The 6,448-nt window shown below is 39.9% G+C and overlaps 1 pseudogene; it reads left to right on the top strand.

The window, feature by feature from the left end:
• Positions 1 to 356: 356 nt before the first annotated feature.
• LOC122745907 lies at positions 357 to 902 on the top strand (annotated as a pseudogene).
• Positions 903 to 6,448: the final 5,546 nt, after the last annotated feature.

Here is a 6,448-nt window from a genome sequence, read left to right as displayed (position 1 = left end):
ATTTTTAAGAATGCAGGCAGGGGCAGCTAGGTGGCGCAGTGGATAGAGCACCGGCCCTGGAGTCAGGAGTACCTGAGTTCAAATCCGACCTCAGACCCTTGACACTTACTAGTTGTGTGACCCTGGGCAAGTCACTTAACCCCAATTGCCTCACTAAAAAAATAAAAATGCAGGCATCACGGACACCCCCTCATGGCGGAAGCAGAGGCGGCAGCTGTGGGGATGGAGGCGGTGACGGCTTCTGTGGGACGGTGACTAAGAACACGAACCCGGTGACCCTTCTCTCCCTACCCCTATCCCCCCCTCCATGCTGTACGCCCCCTGACGCTGCCCTGACCCCGACCCCCGCCGGGACGATGGTTATGTAGTTTCTGGGGCAGAACGTGCTCCGGAGCTTCTGGGACCAAGTGTTTGCTTCCTTCTGGCAACGTTACCCCAACCCATGCAGCAAGCGTGTGCTGACAGAGCAGTTCGTGCACCAGGAGGTGACTCCTGACCAGAAGCTGCTGTCCAGGCAGCTGCTCACAAAGTCCAACAGGCTGGGACACTCAGCCCACTCAGTGTATATCCTCGAAGACTCTATTGTGGACCCTGAAAACAGTGGTTGGACTGAAATCTGACGGGAGGCCTGGGTCTCCTCCAGTTTGTTTGGGGTCTCCAGAGCTCTACAGGAGTTTGGCCTAGCTAGACTCAAAGGTAATGTGACCAAGACCATCAAAGGCTTTGAGTACATCTTGGCCAAACTGCAAGTTGAAGTTCCTTCTAAGACACTCGTTGAAACAGCTAAGGAAGCAACTGAGAAGGCAAAGGAAACTGCTCTGGCAGCAACTGAGAAGGCCAAGGACCTGGCCAGGAAGGCAGCCACCAAGAAGCAGCAGTAGCAACAACAACACTATGTTTAAAAGAGTCACCCTACTACTTCTCCTGCAATAAAAAGGCTCTGCTGCCTTCCCAGAGTGCCCCAAGGCTGAGAACCTCCTAGAAAGAGCTTGGCATTGGGCCCGGAGCCCCAGCCCCTGAGCAGACCTTCAGCACAACACAAACCCACGGACAATCTAGCTCTTGTCCCATTCCCCACCCTGTGTCCATAGTTGTAATTATAATTAAAAATCAATTTTCAGTTCTGTCAAAAAAAAAAAAAGAACGCAGGTATCAGAATAAGATGTTGATGAAGGCTTCCATTGTACAGATAGAAAAATTTATTTATTATCAGGAATGAGTCGTGCAGATATTGGTATTCAAGTCTTTACAATACCTACAAACCATACTAATATCCAAAAGCTCCATACCCAGCAAATTACCGAGTCTTGCCATTTGAATGTAGGAATCTGTGAGATTGATAATAATGGGTGCCCTTTAATTCCCAACAAAGTGATAAATTCTCAGGGCAAAGCCAGTTTATACCCTAACTCCATCTTATACTCCTGAGTTTATATTATGGTAATTTCCACCATATACTCCATGGTCTAGCCAAACTAGACCTCTTTGTGTATGCCCAATTACCACCACCCCCCCATACTTTCATACTTTGGGCGTCTTTGTTTAAGCTTTTCTTGTACTTGGAATGGTCTTCCAATATCAGAATATTGACATCCTTCAAGGTCCAGCTTAAATGCCACTTCCTCCATAAAGTCTTCTATGATTACAATTCCTTCTTTTCCAGATCAAATATTTTTTTCAGAACATGATCTCATAGCATTTTTACTCCTCTTATGCACTTTTCACAGTCTAATTTTTATCATATTTCTGTCTTGTCTCTACTATATTTTTGGTCTGAGGTCAGGAACTTCGCTTTATTTATCTTCTTATCTCCCACATTCTAGTACAGTACATTGCATAATAAATGTTTGTTGAATCTAATTGAACTACTAATTGGTCTTTCTCTTTTAAGCCATTCCTTTCTCTAATTTATCCGCCATTTAGTTCCCAAACTTATATTCATAAAACAGTTCTAACAATGTCACTTTCCTGTTCAAGTTCCTCAGTGGCTCCCCATTGTTTATAATATAAAACATAAAATACTCAGGCAGGCATTTAAAAGTCCTCCATAATTAGCTTCCCACCTAACTTTCCAGGCTTATTTCATAAATTCCCTGAAAAGTGCTCCCAATTCTAGTAAAACTGGGATTCCTTCTGTTCCCACAAATAAGTCATCTCTTATCTCAATGCCTTTGCACAGGCTATCTTATATGCCTTGAATGTATTGCCTCCTCTCCTCATCTCTTAAAATCCGTAGCTGCCATTAAAGCACAACTCAAGAGCTACCTCCTAAATGAGGCCATTTGTGATCCCCTGGGACATATGTGTTTTCTCCTTCTTGAAATTACTTTAACTTGGCATACATTTGGTGTTTACTTAGCTCTGTATATTGAGTATCCCTTCTCCTCACCCCTTCCAAAGGCTCATTGAGGACCTTTACTAATATCATAAGCCTTTACTTAATCATTGCCAAAAGGTGCCTTGTATATAGAAGGTGCTTAAATGTTAACTGAATTTAACTAAATTGACCTGTATATAGTAGATTTTATATATAGATGATATAGATATAGATAGACATAGATAGAGCTGGAGCTAGCTAGATATAGATATAGATCAGAAATAGATATAGATAAAGATATATAAATAAAATCTAGTATTAATTTGCCATTTGTTATATATAGTATATAGCAAATTTATATATGTAGAACTTTATAGTAAATAGCTAATATTGGTTACATAAATGAATCTATGAATAGATAAAAGAAATAGATAAATTTCAACATCAAGATACAAGTTTCTTAAGCTTCTATTTTCAAAGTCCCCCTTCCTCATTCAGGTGTTCATTATATTTATTAATGAATGAAAATGCATTTAAGTGCTTACTATGTGCAGTGCTGTAAACACACATGGAAAAGCAAGACAGTCTCTTCTCTCAAAGAGTTCATATTCTAACAGGGAGAGACAATACATAGTGGAGATTTTAGTAAAAAGTCAAGTGTGAAAGCCCAGTGATGCTTAGGATGCAGTGACAAGGCAATGATAACTTGGTAACTTCTTCAGTGACATGTACATTCCTTCTTGTTTGTTAGCCTTTGACTTAAGTGACAGTATTGGATTTTTCCATGAAAAGGTAACTTCAGTGGACAATGCAACATCATTTTTTACTTTTTTGCAAATCTTTAGACTAAAAATTACTAACTAAGGGTACCATGCATCCCTTCAGAATCCTGCTGTCTATATTGCAAGGTGATAGTCAGCCTAACGAAGAACTCCATGCTCTTATTCTAATAGTAGAAAACTAGTTATTGTTTCCCTCTTCTCTTAAAAAAATATAAATTTACTTGATTCTAAAATGTCCCCTTTTAACTAAATTAAATATTTGAAAAGTGCACATTTTAGTCAAGACAGGAGGATGGGGTGACCATGAAAGATGCAATGCTCAGGTCACAGAAAATAGGTCCAATCCAGTCCATAGCTATAGTCACTACCATCCGAACCTCTCCAGTGATTGGCACAGTGCCTAGTATACAGTAAATGTTTAGCAAATACTTATTGATTCACTCAGTGCTTGCTGGTTATAGAATTCATTGACCTGCTTAAATCAGGAGGCCCCTAGGATACACATGAAGTGTGTTTCTGGTATAGTGACCTGCAGGGTGGAATCCCTTTGTAAGGTTTTGTCTGGAACATAAACCTATACCATTGTCTACACTATGTTTAAAATCAGCCTTAAAGCAAGAAGAAGGTGGACCCAGAATGCTTCTCTTCTCACTAACTCCTAGAGGAGAGAAAAGATCAATGAAACTTATAAAATATGAAATGAATAACCTGCAAAATCCCATTTCACTTTTTTCCCATACTTAATCTCATCTCAACACTTCTCCCACTCTCCCTTAAGTCCCTGTCTAGAAGCAGTGAGCCAAAGTATTTGTTTCACATACATAACCAGAGGTCTATAAACAGTTGGCCAGGCTCTGCCTATGGTCTCTTGCTCTCATTAGCTAGCTACCTGTTTCTCCTTTGTTCTCAAAGAGGACAATGACATCAGAGTGGTGTCATAACTTGCACTGACTTAGCTTTAAGTGAGGGAGGGTTAGCAAGGTCACCAATCTCACTCTCTCCTCCAGAGCCATGTGAATCCAGTGACAAGATATACATCAGGATGACTAGAGATAGCCCCAAATGTTTAAAGGGACTGGGGTTAAGTGACTTGCCCAGGTTCACACAGCTAGTAAGTGTCTGAGGTGAGATTTGAACTCATTTCCTTTGGACTGCAGGGTCAGTGCTCTTTCCACTATGCCACCTGGCTGCCTCTGTTCTTGTTAGGTGATGGCGCCGAAACCCCTTCTTCTAGCACAGTGCTTACCTCAACTCTCCTTGACAAACAGAGCCCTTTGTTGGCCTTTTGGCATGGTTAATTAAGATAATTCATCAAGACTAATGCCAGTATTGTGAGCAGTACTTAGAGGCAACTTCTGAACCACCTACAATATGCATTTCTATTCAAGTGAGAAAATAAAAAAAAACACCTCAGTTTTTCTAAGAAAAAAGCCTCTAAGTGTGACAGATACAATGTCATCTGAATATTCCACATGCAATTTCACTCCATTGCTCATGTCTATTTAAGTATTTTTGAAAGAAATAATTACATAAACAGAGAACCTCCCACACTGTGACTGGTGGAAAAATACATATTAACTCCAGACATATTGTGGGTGGCTTTTTTTTTCTTTCCTTAAAGCAAGCTTCATACTGTCAGAAACTATGAAACACCATCTAGAACAGCAATAACTCACCCTAAGTCTCTTCTTTTAGGAACTGCCATGCACTTTCACAGGCTGTTATTTCACGTTATTGTTTCTTCCTGGCAAAGTGAGAGGTGAGACAGCAGAGCTCTTAAATCTAACTCTTCTAGCTGTGTCAGGAAAGTCTCAGTCCCCTTTCTCCACTCCTTCCCCCCCACCAAGATACTTCTGTTTACAAAGATTGGTCTTCAGGGGAAATGTTCTCTATATATCTGTTAGGAGAAGCACATTCACAAACTCCTTCTAACAACCAAGGTTGTCATTGGCACTGCACTGATTGCATCAACGTAGAACAAGACTACTTGGCTTTGACAGAAAGTATTGCTCAGGAGTGATACCTATAAATCAGTGGATCAAAAATCCACCCATCTATCAATCAGCAAATATTTGCAGGTACATACTATATGTCTAGCTTGATGCTCCTTTGAGAGGTGAGTCCTCCAGTTGCCTAAGATCTGTTTAAGATAAGCATTCATGAAGCAATTAAAGAAGAATAAAGGTGAGACAGTGAAATTACCTTTGATTTTATTGGGTTAAGTAACTCCTGAAGAACTTCTACTACCAAAGCATAACTTCATTCTATTGGATGATAATATAAAAATTAGGGGTAGCTAGGTGGCACAGTGGATAAAGCACTGGTCCTGGATTCAGGATAACCTGAGTTCAAATCTGACCTCAGACACTTAACACTTACTAGCTGTGTGACCCTAGGCAAGTCACTTAACCCCAATTGCCTCAGCAAATATATATATATATATATATATATATATGTATATATGTATATATGTATGTATATATATATACACACACACATGTGTGTTTGTGTGTGTGTGTGTAAATTATAGCTTACATTTAGCTCTTTAAAAAGTTTTCCTAGCAGTAATTCAATGAGGTAGGTAGTGAAAATATTACTATTCCCATTCTTTGGATGAGGAAACAGAGAGCCTTCTAGAGAAGACCAGAGAGTTTAAATAATTTGCCCAGGGTCACATATCTTATAAATATTGTGAGAAAATAATGGGATTTGGCAGATACTCAAAGGCCCACCTGGAGATTAATCTAAACTGATTGACTTAAGTGAGAGTGATTGACTTTGCTGATTAGCCTACTTCAAGTTAATTAGATTGTAACCACACCTGGCTAGCCCTTAACCAGGTATTGTTCTCAGAAGCTAAGGACTTTGAACTCAACATGAGACTACCTTCAAGTCCAATGAACCAATGGAGTTGATGATTCTAATCAATCAACTTGAAGCAGTGAGTAAGGATCACCTCCGTTCCAGACCTATAAAAAGCTTTCACACTCAGTCTGAGAGCAGTTCATGGTTGAAACAGGCTTGTGGTGGAGGACTTGAGGAAGAACCCAACCAGGCTGGAACTCTAGGCTAGATAGGCATTTTCTTAACTTTTTGAACTCCACAAGAATACCTGGTATGCTTTAATAAATGCTTAATGCCCAAAGAGTGGTGCTAAAGCTTCTAATTTAAGGTGACTACACATTTAGATGGTAAAGAACACAATATCTGAGCTAAGGCTTGAATACATGTTTAGGCCACATTTGTGAACACAATTGTGAACATTGTGATTTTTTCCCCCTACTAGTGCACAGGACATTTTGAAAGCTAACAACTTTCAAGTCATGAGACTTTAAAAAAAATCATTGAT

Source organism: Dromiciops gliroides, chromosome 3 (genome assembly GCF_019393635.1).
Source record: "Dromiciops gliroides isolate mDroGli1 chromosome 3, mDroGli1.pri, whole genome shotgun sequence".
In the NCBI taxonomy this organism is placed as follows: domain Eukaryota; kingdom Metazoa; phylum Chordata; class Mammalia; order Microbiotheria; family Microbiotheriidae; genus Dromiciops; species Dromiciops gliroides.
The sequence above is the reverse complement of the archived record's forward strand: the minus strand, read 5'-3'. Positions and strand labels throughout refer to the sequence as shown.